Here is a 16419-nt window from a genome sequence, read left to right as displayed (position 1 = left end):
CACTGTCTTTGAGTGAAGAGTAATTATAGAGGTGGAATTTAGTTTAGTTCAGTGCAACAGTAGTTTTTTACCTTATACATGCAAAGGAGATGACCAAGAACTGCTAGAAGTGATAGATATGTTTTTTAATGAGTGACTTTAGGCAGTTGCATAGTAGCTTGAAAAGGCAAAAAGGTAAATAAAATGGATAATAAAAGCTAAAAACTGAAATGAAGCACATTTGTCAGGAGCTAGAATGGACAGCTTGTCTTTTAATTCTGGGGAGACAGAAGTAAAGACTGGAAGGCCAGAGGAGAGTCTGGTAGCCTGAGGGCAGGTAGAGGAGTCACTGGCCTCTGAACCTGCAGTACAGGAAGTTAGTGAATGGATAGAGGTGTGTGAGCCTCGGCTCCAGTATTCCTCCACATTCAAGGACACTGGCTCCAGTATTTCCCTGAATCCTTGGACATTGGCTCCAGTATTCCTCAGAATTCCCAGACATCAGCTCCTTTATTCCTTCAAATTGCCAGACATCGGCTGTAATATTCCTCGGAATCCCGCCAGGAAGTTGTGAATTCAGCAGCTCCAGTCTGAGCTCTTTTGTGCGTACTGCAGTGCCAACAGGAAACGATTGACTCTGATTAAGGTCGTACCAGCATCACTCCCAGTAGCCCAGCATTGCTGGAGAAACCAAATCCTGCTCTGGTGCTGGACAGACCTGACCCTCCTGCCTGGTGTTGAAACTTGAATGCAGTTGAAACTTTTGACTTTTTGTATGATGACATTTATTACTCAGTACCAATAACACTGCTGCTATTGATGGAGTAGAAATTATTGATGTATTGGCAGTTTTATCTGAGGTGAGAAGTCCTAGAATACCTCCTATAATAATGTTAGGATTCAGAGCAAGAAATATTTTTCCACTTCACCTCACCTAATGATATTGCATTAACAAGGCTGAAGTTGGCTTCTTATTTGCCAGCTTCCTCTTATTCGCGTTTTCCGATCCACCTTAAATGTCTCTCTACAGTCATTTTTAAATGTGCTAATCCTGAATCCTTGGACATTGGTTCCAGTATTCCTCAGAATTCCCAGACATTAATTCCTTTCTTCCTGTCTTGTCTTATAGAATGTATCACTATGGATGATCACGTGTAGCTTGATTTTGTTTAATGCAAGTTTTCATTTCCTTTCTGGAACAACTTGCTTTTCATGAAATTCATACGGCCTGCAAAAGATGATATACAAATCTTGCTTATTAGTGCATTCTCTCGCTGTTAGAATATTAAAATTTACAACACAGATTTGTTGGAGAAATTGACAAGCAAAAAAGACAGATGGACAGCATAATTATGTCAGGACTGTACATTTGTATTTTAATACCTTTGTATATTTACCTTAATTGTAATTAACATGTAACCTTAAATGCTGTTCTATATCAATTAAGTTTGTTATATTTTTAAATAGTTTAACTGAGGGTGCAAGGGGTCTGTTATACCTTGCGAAACATCCAAGACAACTGTAATAGAGGCTCAGATTTTCAAATTTGCTTTAAAAAGAAAACCACAATTTGTACAACATGATCCCTCAATATCAACGTTCAGTTAAAGGATTTGAAGAAGCAACAGCGATTGGAGAGTACATTTATTTTGGGCTGATGAAAATCGAGTAAATAAGACAAAGGCAAAACGTGAATTCACTGGCACTTTCTGCATATTTACCACGACCTTGCCTTCTGATCATTAAAAATCATTAAAAATCTTAAAATCTTGCATTTTGCAAGAACTTTTAATATAGCAGTTTTCATTTGGGACATTTAGAACATGGGATATGAGAATATATGGTTAACCGAGAATGAGCAAAGGGTGATGGCACTTTCTGCTTATTGCATGAAACTATCTCCAGGTTATAAAAACAGCTCAAAATTCTGACACTGAGGTCTGAGAGACAGACTATCAAAATCCTGAACTTCAGGAAATTTAACTTTACCATTTTTAAAATATGACCCTGTAAACATGGCATGTCCCTCCTTCCTCATTACCAAAACATCTTAAAATTCCAACACTAAGGTAAGAGAGACAGAATCACTCATCATGAACATTTGTAATTATGACACTTCACTGTTGCATTTCTGCGTTGTGACATTCTGAACATGGTATGTTAAAGTATATAGAATATCTAGATCAGGTCAAGCTAATTCAAAATTGGGTACAGCAGTGTGGCTGTTGTATTTGAAATGCTATTGGGCCATGAAGACGACCCACCTATTGCACTGTATTACCTGTGGTGTTATCTTCAGAAAATCATTACAAAATAAAGAAAAGGGCCACAGCCACAGCAAGGTTGTATGAGGTTCGGGGGCCTGTCTGGTGTGTAAAACACTTGGTTTCAGCAGTGTGGCTGTTGTATTTGAAATGCTATTGAGCTATGAAAAAGACCCACCTATCCCAGTGTATTACCTGTAGTGTTATCTTCAGAAAATCTTAAAAAAAATAAAGAAAGGTTCCACAACCCAAAACAAAGCTGGGAAAAGTCAGAGGACCTGCTTAGCGTGCAAAACACTTGCAGCATTGTGGGTGCTGTGGTTTAAATGCTATTGGTTTGTGAACAGAATACCCCTATCCCAGTGCATTGTGCCACATTAAATAAAAGCACGAGAAAAAGAGATTCAGAACACAAAGCTGTGTCAGTGTTCTGTGTAAAAAGTCGGTTTGAACATCATGGGAGCTGTTTTTAATAAGCTGCTGAGAAAAGAATATTTTAATCTTCCTGCTGTCAGTAGTATTGTGAATATAGTTGACCCTTACCTGAATGAAAACAGGATGTAAAGGAAGGGTTTCAGAAATCAAACAAAGCTTTATTCCCGTGCTTACAGTCTGGGTAATTGGAGACTGCGCTGTTCTGCTTCCTATGGTCATATACGGGTTTTTCGCACGAAGCCGTATTGAATAGTATTTCTCGCGTTGTGAACGTGTGCACACAGCGGTCCCCCGGGTTCCAGTTCGTGCATAATTACGCATCGATGAAAAACCGGAGGTTTAAAAAAAGATAATTAGCTCACTGATAGTTCGATGTAAAGGCTGTGGAAATATCCACAAGTCGTGGTCTTTAAAATGCTTTTGGTTTGAAGGCGTTCTGTGCTTCCATTGCGAAGATATGGACAAAAGAATATTCGTGCTTTGTCAAAAAAATGTCATAAAAACGAAAAAGTAAAGGCTGAGAAAGCATTCACAATATATTTTATACACAAAGCAAGTGTTTTTGTAACTCTAAGAGATTTCGTGAAAGCGCTACAGGCGTGCCAAAATCGTTTTCGAACTTCAAGCTTACTTTACCCCGGTTCTCACACGCACGGCTTTTCTTCATCAAGGGCGGAGACAACAGAAACAGACTTCAAACTGAAATGAATTACTTCTTGAGCATTTATGACCGTCTATAAAAAGCTGAGAGGAGGTGAAAACGTCTTTTGAAATGAGGAAATGTCTGCTGACAGTAAACAGAGCTCACACTGAGCTGCGGACAAGCGCTCCTCGTTAGTACAGTGCTGAGTACCCCCACTTCCGCGGGAGACCGGGGTACGTTTCTTTGACAGGGCGCTGGTTCAATTTTTTAACAACCTGACTTCACTTAAAAAGTGTGTACTGTGTACTAAGTTTCGGACTAGTTAGTGCGGTAGAATATGGAGATCATCTCCAGCTCTGAGCTCAAATACAACAACAAGTCATGCTGAACAAAGTCAGAGCCCAGCTGAACGTGTGCTTAGTGTAGTGCTCAGGACTCAGGAGCATTGTTGAGTTCTAATTAGTACGAACTGCAGGGGTTCTGAATCAGAACATTTCAATTTATCTGATCAGTAAATTAAAATGCAGGACACGGTAAAATAGGATTATTAGTGTGTCTCTGTCTCGTTTGTATATAACCGAATGTCCCTCACAGTTAAAAAGATACCAGTAAGGACACACAACTACTAATGTGATACTTACTGGAAATAGTCCCAAAACAAGTACATCCGGCAGCTGGTAGACTCCTGTAATTTTGCAGTGACAGAACACTTAGAAGATTTGCAATCTATTTAAATATGAATTTACTAAATTTCAGTTCTCTTCACTCCCTGGCATAACTGAACTCTCACTGTCGCATACTAAAGGCTTTACATGCATTAGCTGTGATAATGCTTCTAATAAACACATAATGAAACTTAGTTTTGTTCCTCATGGTGATCCTCTTCTCGATTCAAATGAAATGTTTAATATGATCCCCCGAGAAAAAAAAAATGAGTCAATTTCCGCCTGGAATGATTGATGCCTCATCAAACATTTTGTAATATCCCCGGAAGTTTATACAGTAGAATCCTGGTTCGTGGGTTAAATTCAATGTAAAAAAGACTAAAGAAACGAGTTGGAAACGATGTCGATCTGTGATTTAAATCATCCGGAACATTGCACAACATTGGGCAGTATGTGACAGAGAGCAGCACCTAACATCCCTTCGATAGCTCAGCTGGTAGAGTGGAGGACTGTAATGGAAACAGCTGGGAATCCTTAGGTTTCTGGTTTGACTCCGGCTCGAAGGAAGGTACTTTAATCAAATAGTTAAAATAGCGAATCTGTTTCATTCAGATGTTGATCAAAAGCTCAATAAATGACGAAGCAGAGGCTCCTGTTCTGAATTCAGCCCACGTCTGATTGTCTTGTTTTGGCCAAGATCTGATCTTTCAATTAAGGGACTACTCTGTCTGCTTTGTAATTCAAAAATACATACAAATGTCAAGTTTTTTGTAGATATAAAGGTGTTCTCTGTTTTCAAAGGATAGCTACTTAATTGGCTTTATGATTTGGTATTGATTTTGTATCGTTGTATTATTAAGTTTGTGCTTTCTGTGTTTTTATCGTATTGTGACCTTATTTTTTAAACAAATGCTTACAAAGGCAGACACGGCACACATCTGTTTATACCAGCGGTGAATTGTACATTTTTATTAAGTACAATCTACTGTGCACTTTTGGGAGTATAACAGGTTCGATATAAAGTGGCAAAAATCTAAAAGGGAAAAATACCCCAGACTGCGTGTAAAGGCCTTGTTGTGACTGTGATCTGATATTTTAATAACTATTATTTTAATAATTTGATAAGTATGAGGTCCCGGATCCAAATCTTCAGTCCTGATATTTTTAAAAATGATATGTTCCCTTCCTCTCATGGAAGTCACACGATGTGAACAATTGTTTTATTTTTTCACATTGCGATCCAAATACACATTGCGATTCAGATGCACAGTCTAACAGTAACCAAACCAGGATGCATTCTGCTGGGAGCCGGACTGAGCTCATTCTCACTCCCTGTGCTGAAAACAGAATTATCTCTTCTCCGAACATCGTCTACAGCTGCTAGATATTGTTCTGTGTTCTACTGCTCCAGCAATTCCTTTGACCAAAGACAGATCACTTGTGCGCTTTTAACCTTCTTGCAGCTACAGGCGAGACTGAAGCTGGAGATGTGAAGGCACCCGCTGGTGCATGTTCTCCAAATTTCACAATCACGACAGACTTCTCTTTTTTAAAAAAAGTAGATATAGCCCTGAAAAAAGCATTAGCTTTATCAGTTTTTACATTATTCAAACATGATATTTTTATTGCATTTTACATAATAATAATTATAATTATTATTGTTTAAACTTATATTGTGCTTTTCTGGACACTCCACTCAAAGCCCTTTACAGGTAATGGGGACTCCCCTCCACCACCACCAATGTGCAGCCCCACCTGGATGATGCAACTGCAGCCATAGTGCGCCAGAACGCTCACCACTCATCAGCTATCAGTGGGGAGGAGAGCAGAGTGATGAAGCCAGTTCAGAGATGGGGATTATTAGGAGGCCATGACTGGTAAGGGTCAATGGGAAATTTGGCCAGAATGCCAGGGTTACACCCCTACTCTTTCAAGAGACGACCTGGGATTTTTAATGACCACAGAGTCAGGACCTCGGTTTTATGTCTCAGCCGAAGAACAGCACCTGTTTACAGTTTAGTGCCCCCGTCATAATACTGGGACATTAGAACCAACACAGACCCGCCCAGCGACAGAAACCAGACGGTACCGTGTGTCGGGCTCGGCTGCGAGCAGGACAATGACGTCACGGGGACAAAGTAGAGAAAATCAAAACGGTTCTATAAAAAACCTGTGTCAGCTGTCGGTTCGCAGTCTGGACTCTAAATCCACCGATCCGATTTCAAATCTCTCTAACACCTGAGCTGCAGCTTCTTTCGAGTAGTTATTCAGGAGAACATTATGTTAATCATATAGATGAAGCGTTTAATATATTCAGGTGGGTAGCTACGTCAGCATTCGTATCTGCAAAGGAACAAGTAATACTGTAGGTTTATTCCATGCTGAAAAGAGAAGAGAGAAAACAAACCTGAAGAAGGTTTCACAGCTGACACGTTATGTTTTCTCTCTTCTCTTTTCAGCATGGAATAAACCTATTCCCAGTGGGCAGTGATTCGTCGAATATACGTATATTCACGGCGAAAATATGGCTATAGTATATATACGTCGCCGCAACGTATAATCAACGTCGAATTGCAACCGTAAAATCGACGACATTAATAAACGCATATATAACGTCGAAAACACATCTAACACAGTGCCTGAGGCTTTTTACTGTATATATCGTGTGTGCCGCAACTAGGAGTATACGGCACTCTGCATAGTGTACGAAGTAAATTATTTACGCAGTAATTAATTAATTTATTATATTTATTACTATATTTATTATACACGTGTAAATAAATTAATTACTGCGAAAATAATTTACTTCGTACACTGTGCAGAGTGCCGTATACTCCTAGTTTTAAAACTGACAAAAATGTAGAAAACACGTTTCTCACTTAGAAATTTAAGATGGGGGTGGGGTATTACTAGTAGCGGCTCTGAACTCACCATGGTGCAATTCATTTACGTGACGGGCTAGTGGTTTAATGGATAACGTGTCTGATTTCGGTTTACAAGATTATCGATTCGACTTCTACCGGGGTTGTGTGATTTAAATCAGGCTCCTCAGAAATAGATGTCCGGTATGTAAATGAACCGCACCTGAAAGCAAACGTTGGGTCTGGGTTCCTTTCTTTCCTGCATGAAATAGCAAATCATTACAACAAAAAAAAACACCAACTAATGTCCAATAGCGTTAGTCATTTAAGTAAACATGAATTAAAACAGGGCGAATTATAATTACACGCTTCAGACACTTTCAGGTTTGCTTGAACCTGTAACAAAAACGAGATCTGAAACTTCCATTCTCTGATGTTACTGTCTCTAACGTCGGACATGATGTTTCGTGGATGGGCAGTGTGCCTTTTCTCTGGTCGTGTTCAAGATTATTTGCTGCATAAGCTCCTTATTGCGTGTTCTGTACTGGTCTGTTATTTCATTCAGATTACCTAAGTGGTGTACAGATAAAACCCAACTACATGGTGTAATTTCCAGGTTCAGCACCAGCAGCACCTGCAAACACATCAGATGACCTCAACGTGACTTGCACTCACAATTTTCTGATCTAGAGTCAGACACGCTACCGTTGCGCCACGAGGTCACTTGTCACAAGCGCTTTTAATTCCCCCAAAGAGAAAAATCAGCGTCCCTGAAAAAGTTTTTTTTCATTCTCTCCCGTGAGGAGCGCCGCTCTTCCAATGAGGGTCTCTTCTTCCCAGACCACAGATTATTCTTTCCGCCCGGCTCTCTCACAGAGAGCAGACACACCGTCTCCACTGATGTGTTTATTACATCTATAGATCTGACCCCCTACAGCCCCTCTATACAGCCCCGATATTCGATATTCCCCGATAAAGAACAAAAAATATTCCTGGATAGGATATTTACCACCAGCCTCGTGAACATCTCATCTTGACCTCTTCCAGGAGGAGCACAATTAACACAGAATCCTCTCTCCATTTAGCAAATAACACAAAACACTGTTTACCTGTCAAGACAGAAAACCAGGCTGCTCCAGGTGAGGCTTAAACTCACAACCTCGGCATGACTCCACTGATTATGTCATTTCACATGGCCTGAACCAGGAAAGAGTTTGGAAGTCAAGAAGTTATGGTGTTTTTTTAATACTTGCCTACTCTTTGAATTTTTCGGTCAAATCTTTTATTTGGGAGTTCTTTCAACTGATGTTAATCCTTGTCCCGATGCACGGTTCTGGGCCATGGTGCATCTTGAATAATGTTCTTATAGGCTTCAGTTTGGAAAAGTGCGCTCTTCAGAAGCTACCGAAACCACTAATGGTTACATAACACTTAATGCAAAAGCAACGGTCAGGTTTGAAAAAGAATATTACTTGCTATGAATACAAACACTGTTACAGTAGGCGTGTTAGGGCTATTTTAGCTTAGATCATCAATTCATCTTACATTTCTTCTCCATCTATATCAACAGCGTATTCGCTACTGAGCGCTAAAGGCAGGTCCTAGCAGTACAATCTTCTTTAGAAAACATTTTTAAAACTATTTCCACTACCATCCGTAAAGTAAAAGATTCTGATTGCACGCAACTAATAAAATATATTTTTCAGGGACGTTGTAGCTAGATGCAAATTACAATCGAAAATGTATCAGCTTTAACATTTTTTTTTGGATCCACAGGACAATCAGCATGAGCCATCAAAGAGCCTGTAGCTACAAGAAGTTTAAAAGCGCACAAGTGATCTGTCTTTGGTCAAAGGAATTGCTGGAGCAGTAGGACGCAGAGCAATATCTAGCAGCTGTAGACGATGTTCAGGGAAGAGATAATTCTGTTTTCAGCACAGGGAGTGAGAATGAGCTCAGTCCGGCTTCCAGCAGAATCCATTCTTGTTTGGTTACTGTCAGACTCTGAGGCTCTTTGGATCGCAACGTGAAAAAAAAATAACAAAAAACATTTGCTCACATCTTGTGATTTCCACGAGAGGAAGAGAAGATATCACTTTAAAAAAAAATCAGAACTGAAGATTTGGATTCGGGACCTCATACTTGTCAAATGATTAAAATAATAATTATGAAAATATCAGGTTGTGTTTCTGCAACATATCGTGCACAGTACGCCGTATTTAACAATAAAACATCCTTTGAAAACAGTGACATTTGTATCTACTTTTGAATTACAAATCAGACAGAGTAGTCCCTTAATTCAAAGATCAGATCTTGGCCAAAACAAGACAATCAGATTTTAGTTGAATTTGGAACAAGAGCCTCTGCTTCATCGTTTATTGAGCTTTTGATCAACGTCTGAGTGAAAAAGATTCGCTATTTTAACTCTTTGATTAAAGTTCACAAAAAGCACCTTCCTTCCAGCTAGAGTCGAAACAGTGATTTAAGGATTCCTAACTGTTTTTAATATAGTCCGCTGCGCTACCAACTGAGCTACCGAAGGGATCTAAAGCGCTCCTCTCTGGCACATATTGCCCAATGTAGTGAAATATTCGGGGTGATTAAATTCCAGTTTGACATCAAGTTTCCAACTCGTTTCCTTAGTCTTGTTTACCTTGAATTTAAACCACAAACCAGGATTCTACTGTATAAACTTCCAGGGATGTTACAAATGTTTGATGGGGCATCAGTCATTACAGGCGGAAATTCACTCCTTTTTTTTTCTCGAGGCATCATATTAAACATTTCATTTGGATCGAGAAGAGGATCACCATGACAAACAGAACAAACTGTTTGATTCCGTCTTTATTGGGAGCTGTATCACAGCTAATGCATGTAAAGCCTTCAGTATGCGATAGTGAGAGCTCAGTTATGCCAGGGAGTGGGAGTGAAGAGAACTGAACTGAAATTTAGTAAATTCATATTTAAATAAAGTGTAAATCAAAGTGTTCTGTCGCTTAGGACTTTTTACAACACTACCAGGAGTGGGGATTGAACCCACGTGGACATTTGTCCATTGGATCTTAAGTCCAACGCCTTAACCACTCGGCCATTCTTGTCTACAGAAATATGCTGCTCAGTTGTTTAATATTTAAATATGATTCAACAATTAAAAAAATTAAACCAGCGCCCTGTCACAGAAACGTACCCTGGTCTCCCACGCAACAAGCAGGGGTACTCAGCACTATACTAACGAGGAGCGCTTGTCCGGAGCTGAGCGTGAGCTCTGTTTACGGTCAGCAGTCATTTCCTCTTTTCCAAAGACATTTTCGCCCGCTCTCAGTAATTAATGTCGGTTTGAAGTCTGTTCCTGTTGTCTCCGCTCTTGACGAAGAGCAGCCTTACGTAGGAGACTCCCTCTCTCAAGAAGTTTGCCATCACCCTGCGAGAGAGAAGAGCCATCAACCACCGAGGCAACCACTAAGACACTCAACATTAAACACATGAAATGTGAGATGTTTTCTACTTAGGGGTGTTAACGTTTCTACTCTAACTTCTTTGTCAGTAGTGGGATTTGAACCTACAACCTGAACACAACGCCTTGGACCACCAGCCATCCTGCATGTGGCTCTTAAATGGAATGATATGTTTTATTTATTTCTACTTGATGATAAGGGAAAAAAAGTTAAATGTAATTAGGGAAATGTCTTTTTTCATGGGGAAAACAAGCCTGAGCAAATGTAAAGTTAAGAGCAGCGCTCAATAAAAACTATCTGAAACCGGTAGCGCTTCTTATGCGGATCAGTATATAAATTTGATACCAGTGGTTCTGCAGAAGAAATAAGAAAAGCTGAACTGCAAGCACTGTGTTGCCGTTACTGCTACTCTGTCTGCAGCTGCTTTAAGATCTACTCAGCGGGCACAGAATGTTGTATGAGGTCAGACTGGTTAGCGCTGTCTAAATTACAGTATGCGAATTTAAGTTTATTTAAATAAGAGTATTTAGAATATAATACATGCTCCAAAAGCGTTAATCCTTCACTGGCTGCTATTTGAAATGCCTTCATAAATGACACGTAATAGAGATTTATGCAGCTAGATTTTATGCTTCACCATACATTGCAGTCAGGAAAATAAATCAATTTTCTTTAACACCTCTAGATAAAGTTCTTCTGTGGAGCACGTTTCAGACCTCTACGTACAGCGCCCTTGATGTCATTTTATTTTTACAGCAGCAAGCATCCTGAAAGTTTTTTTTTATATTTTTTTATTTGAACAATAAAAATACATATAATACAAAAAAGAGCACATATGACGTATCAACAACATCGTCAGGGGCACGTGCTATAATCCAATTACACTTTCTGAAAAATCTACTGTCCATGCAAATGTACATGCTGATCTACAGGGTTCTTTTCTGCACTGAGCTGCTCATTTGAAATCCAGAAGGCAACACAGATGCGCTCCTATACCAAGAGTCTTATCTGGACCACCTGGGTAAAAAAACAGGAAACCTAAGCACTAATCTATACTGACAGCTTTTGAAAAGGAGCTTTGTAATATGCACAAATACAAAGACAAGGTATAAATACTGCATAGGTTTAAAATTCAGGAATATGAATGGTCAATTGTTTACAATTGGAGTTTTTATGTTTCGTATGATTTAGCGACTTTTTTACAACATGTAAAAAAAAAACAGCACACCTAAATGACAAAGCCTTAGAGCTACAGAGAAAAACAAATTGCATTTAAAGTAATTTTAAAGGCTCGAGATAACATTGCACTATAAACGCAAATGTTTGTCTTCTTTGTCGCACTTACGTCTTGTTGCTTTAGCAAATTTCATGCAGTTTATTTCTGACACAAGACATAACAAGCTTGTGTATTTATGACAAAAAAACAGGGAAACAATTTTCATTGACCTTGATTCTAAAATTGTTAAAAAGTAAGTTAAATGCACATATACTAAATATATTTTCTCATATAATGGTGTGCTTTTTTGTCTAAGAATCCTTCATGAATGGTTTAACAGACACTTTGCATGATTAAAACAAATATTTACGAATTTTAATGTTTTATACAATAAAGTTTTATTGTGAACATGAGCCCTGTTTATCAATATCACCAATAGAGTTCTGGATTTTATTCTGCCTTCCTACGCACATATGAATTTTCTTTCACACAGCAGCTCACATGTGTGGTAGCATATTAGCGTCAGTTATAAAAAGAATGATGTTGGCTTTTAAATGATAAACCATTTGCGTTTATACAAAATCACAATGCGTTGTCGCAGACATTGGGATATACAGATGCAGCCATTCAAAATGCGCGGGCAATACTGCATTATTTTCCGGTACGCTGTACGCAGTCTACTGCGAGTAACTGGTAAATACCGCGAGTTACCGGTAAATACCGCTAGTTACCGTAAATTCTCCTATAATACCGCAAGCAAAATAATAGTATCTGGAATTTCCGCAAGGTGGAGCTAATAAAGCTCAACCTCTCATGTTTGAGCTGTCGCCATCAAAGTCTTTAACGAAGATATTACTAATAGTAGTAATAATGAATGACCTCATTGAAACTCAAAGTATTGCCCTGGTCAACATTCTTTTTTTCATTGACCGTCTTTGTAAAAGTAACACCACAGCATTTCGCAATCACGCATTTGTTTCCAATCATGCAAAGTACAGTAATTTTTGAGAATCGATTCACCATACCTTTCACATGCTCATAAAAGAGATTGATTTAGGAACATAAACATATTACCGTATGCAAACTGTACTGTATACAGTATGTATATGTATATTTAATGTCTTAACTGTGCCCGTTTAATTATTGAATATTTATATGGAATTTTACCACTGAAGGGAAATCTTAGTAGCTGAGCATAAAAAGAATAGGAGCATACTGCAACGCGTGTGAAGGCCATAAACGATATTAATTTTGGAACATAAACATACAGTATATGGCTGGTCTCGGTACTTTAAAGAAAACATACACGAAACATGGTTTCATTATGACCAGAATCGGTCTTGAGATATTTTTAACTTGATTTACAGTATTTGAGAGGTATGTCTTGACACCGATACTACGTAAATACTGCTCACGTATATGTTTCTAGGTTTATATTATGCATTTCATACGGTCAAATTACTTTTGAGCAACTGATAATAAGTGCGAAACGGTATGCCCAGGGCGTTTTAGTTTTCGTTTCGTTTTAATGCAGTGCGGGGACTCTGCTTTAACTATATCGCCGTGGATTGATTAGAGATATCAAGTACATACAAGTCATTTTTTAAATGTTGTAGTTCGTCTTGTAAAAATGTTATGAGTACATCATCTGTCAACAATTACATTGGTTCTGTTTCCATATTGCGGATTTTGGTTACATAATATTATTTTCTAATTTCACGTTGTGAATATATGATTTGGGCAAACAGAGCCGCAAAGAAGTACATTATGTGTTGTTGTTTTTTTTTGCAGTTTTATCTAGAACAAGCGATGCTTAAACCTTTGTCTGATTCTTGTGAAACTATCCACAAGACAGTTACCTAGGAGTTGGCTTCAGTGATGTCACTGATGGGATGTTTCTAAAAATCCATCCACTGTAAAACGTCTTCTCCAGTTGTCCTGCATATGTATTCGCTAATGAAGCTGTGTGTTCTGAGCCTGGTTCTCTACATTTCTGTATGAACCAGCTTAGAGGGCTAAAGACAGCTTGTGTTTAAATTGAGTGTAAGGTAATTTATGCTTCTAAAGTCATGGTCAGCATTTATTATTGTACTGTGCTGTAAACTTGTTCTGTGCCTAATTACATTATTTTATAGCTTTATCAAATCTGTACATTGTCGATAATGTTTCTGTAGTGCTTTTTCAGCCCTCAGCATGTGACTGCGCCGGTGGTGCTGTGCGTTAGGTTCCTGACTCCTATGTCACATGGTCTGTGATCGAATCCCATGTAACTATGACTTTATTTTTTAACAAACATTTCTTTGAAAAAATGAAACGTTTCCCTTGGTCAGAGATTAAATAAAACCTCACTCGCACCAAACAAATTTATATTTCTAAATATCACAACATGATCGAATTTAAGTCTTTTTAATAACAATGAATAGTCACCTATGCGTTACAAAATAAACATTTATATTGATTTGAATCGCGTTTTGATTTAAATCGTAAACGCGTGTTTAAATATATGTGTTTAAAGGCGATATACTGTATAAAAGCGCTTATTCTTATGGAATGTGTTCCGCTGGGGATTCAAAAAATTAATTTTTTTTAATCGCGTATCTAAGGAAAATTGCAGTATAACTTTGTTCATGCACAAACAGTGGCATGTTACATTATTAATTTGGGTGTCTCCTCTTGCCAGAAAGCTCTAAATTGCATTTTGAGTGCGGTTTTTGACTTTTTCTAAATTGCAACCCATGAATAAAGCTGATACAGTTTAGACTTACTGTATTTTAAACTGTATTACAGCAGCACATTGGACAATGCAACGTAAATTGCAAAAATGCACTTGGAATCTGTCCAAGCCCTACTACGAAAATTATTTAAACTTCAACACTTATCATTCATCTTTAAATGAACTTTATTTTATATAGCGTTTTAAGCGAATAGATAATTAGATAAATATATAAATGGACCTTCTGGGGCACAGGCTTTAAAGGAGCTTTTTTAAAAAAAACAGACTTTGCATTTCCTGTTATAAGCTATTCTTTTAGCCTATGACAAGCATGCCCTTATTATGGCGATATCCTCCTAAACATTGGAGAAATAACTCTAGAAGAATACAGAAATGTAGAGAACCAGGCTCAGAACACACAGCTTCATTAGCGAATACATATGCAGGACAACTAGAGAAGACGTTTTACAGAGGATGGATTTTTAGAAACATCCTATCAGTGACATCACTGAAGTCAACTCCTAGGTAACTGTCTTGTGGATAGTTTCACAAGAATCAGACAAAGGTTTAAGCATCGCTTGTTCTAGATAAAACTGCAAAAAAAAACAACAACCCATAATGTACTTCTTTGCGGCTCTGTTTGCCCAAATCATATATTCACAACGTGAAATTAGAAAATAATATTATGTAACCAAAATCCGCAATATGGAAACAGAACCATCATCTTGCATCAAAATGCGCGACGCCGTAGCCAATTACCTCCGGTACGTGTCTGTACCGCGCACTTTGAATGGCTGCATCTGTATGTACATTGGTAATTACAACACTTCACTGTTGCATTTCTGAGTTGTGACATTGTGAACATGGCATGTTAAAGTATATAGAAAATCTAGATCAGAACAGGCTAAATGCAATTCATAGTGATTTATCATTTTCTTACTTTCTAAATGAAAAAAATATATGTTTTCAGTGATTATGACACTTCGGTATGACATAAAATATGCTTCAATGACAGAATAAATAATCATGGAAAAAATACCCACAGTGGACATTCATATTTGTGATTATAGGAATGTTAAATATCAGGTGAGTAGCTGCGTCAGCATGCGTAGGCTGCAAAGGAACAAGTAAAGGACTATTCCATGCTGAAAAGAGAAGAAAGGAAACACAATGTGTTGGCCGTGGAGCCTTCTTCAGGTGTTAGAAAGACAGGGCAGTATGCACAGATAATTTTCTTTTTATCTTTGCTTACTGCAGTTTATCTTTGATGACAACATCAAAGACATTAAGGAATTCTTACGGCTAACAGCTCCACATCAACTTCCTTTTATAACTAACCTCATCAGATCTCTCAACTCCCAACTCTTCCAGTTTCTCACTTCAGAGAAGGATAAAAAACTCAATCATCCTCTAAGGAGAAAAACCATCAACACCCCTACCACCTCCACCAATCCTAACCTTGTTGTTACTGTACCCTCTGACCTTTCCCTTTCACCCCTTTGCATCCTCTGCTAACATATTTTAATATTACAACACAATTACAATAGATTGTACAGTATTTACAGTTTAAAATTAAGGTAAATATGTCAAAATATCAAAATCCAACTGCACAGTGCTAACAAAACAATGCTTGTCAAGTTCTCAAACAAATCTGCATTGTAATTTTAAAATATTTTAGCAGAGGATGTGACGGGAGTATAAATGACGATTCGACGATCATTTTTCTTGGGTGAACATGGTTTTCTGGGGAGTTGCGATGTTGGGCATTATTGGACATTTTTGACACGTGCTGAACAGTCGCATTTCTTACAAATATTAAAATGGCTATGGTTTAGCTGAGAAATCAAATCGACCTATGCGAAAACAATGTTTACATCGCAAAAGAAACCCGTCCCTGGGTTGGCTTGAACCACCAAGCTTTCAGTTATCAGCCGAACCAATTGCGCCACAGAGACTGACTGGTAGAATCTTTTCTTGAATAAAAAAAAAATATCTTACCGTTTATTTTGCCAGCCGGTAATATTTCTTTTGCACTGATAAACAAGAACTGAATTTCATGTTTCGCAAGCTGTGTGAATTTAATCAAAAACAAGTTTTCCAGAAAGGAAATGAACACATGCATTTAACGAAATCAAGCCCACGGCTGGGAGTTGAACCGCGGTTCTTTTGTTTAATAAAGAGGCACTTT

At 38.2% G+C, this 16419-nt stretch overlaps 1 protein-coding gene and 1 non-coding gene across 2 annotated transcripts in view; one reads left to right on the top strand and one right to left on the bottom strand.

The window, feature by feature from the left end:
* LOC148827801 (scavenger receptor cysteine-rich type 1 protein M130-like) overlaps positions 1-16419 on the top strand; it is a 446693-nt gene that overhangs the window by 385849 nt on the left and 44425 nt on the right. The window lies entirely within an intron of this gene.
* On the bottom strand, positions 9863-9945 carry trnal-uaa (transfer RNA leucine (anticodon UAA)). Its single transcript has one exon. It is a non-coding gene; the product is annotated as a tRNA-Leu (tRNA).

The sequence above is a fragment of the Atractosteus spatula genome, chromosome 10 (assembly GCF_055471065.1).
Source record: "Atractosteus spatula isolate fAtrSpa1 chromosome 10, fAtrSpa1.hap1, whole genome shotgun sequence".
Classification (NCBI taxonomy): Eukaryota; Metazoa; Chordata; class Actinopteri; order Semionotiformes; family Lepisosteidae; genus Atractosteus; species Atractosteus spatula.
Note: the sequence above shows the minus strand (reverse complement) of the source record. Positions and strands in the feature narration are given on the sequence as shown.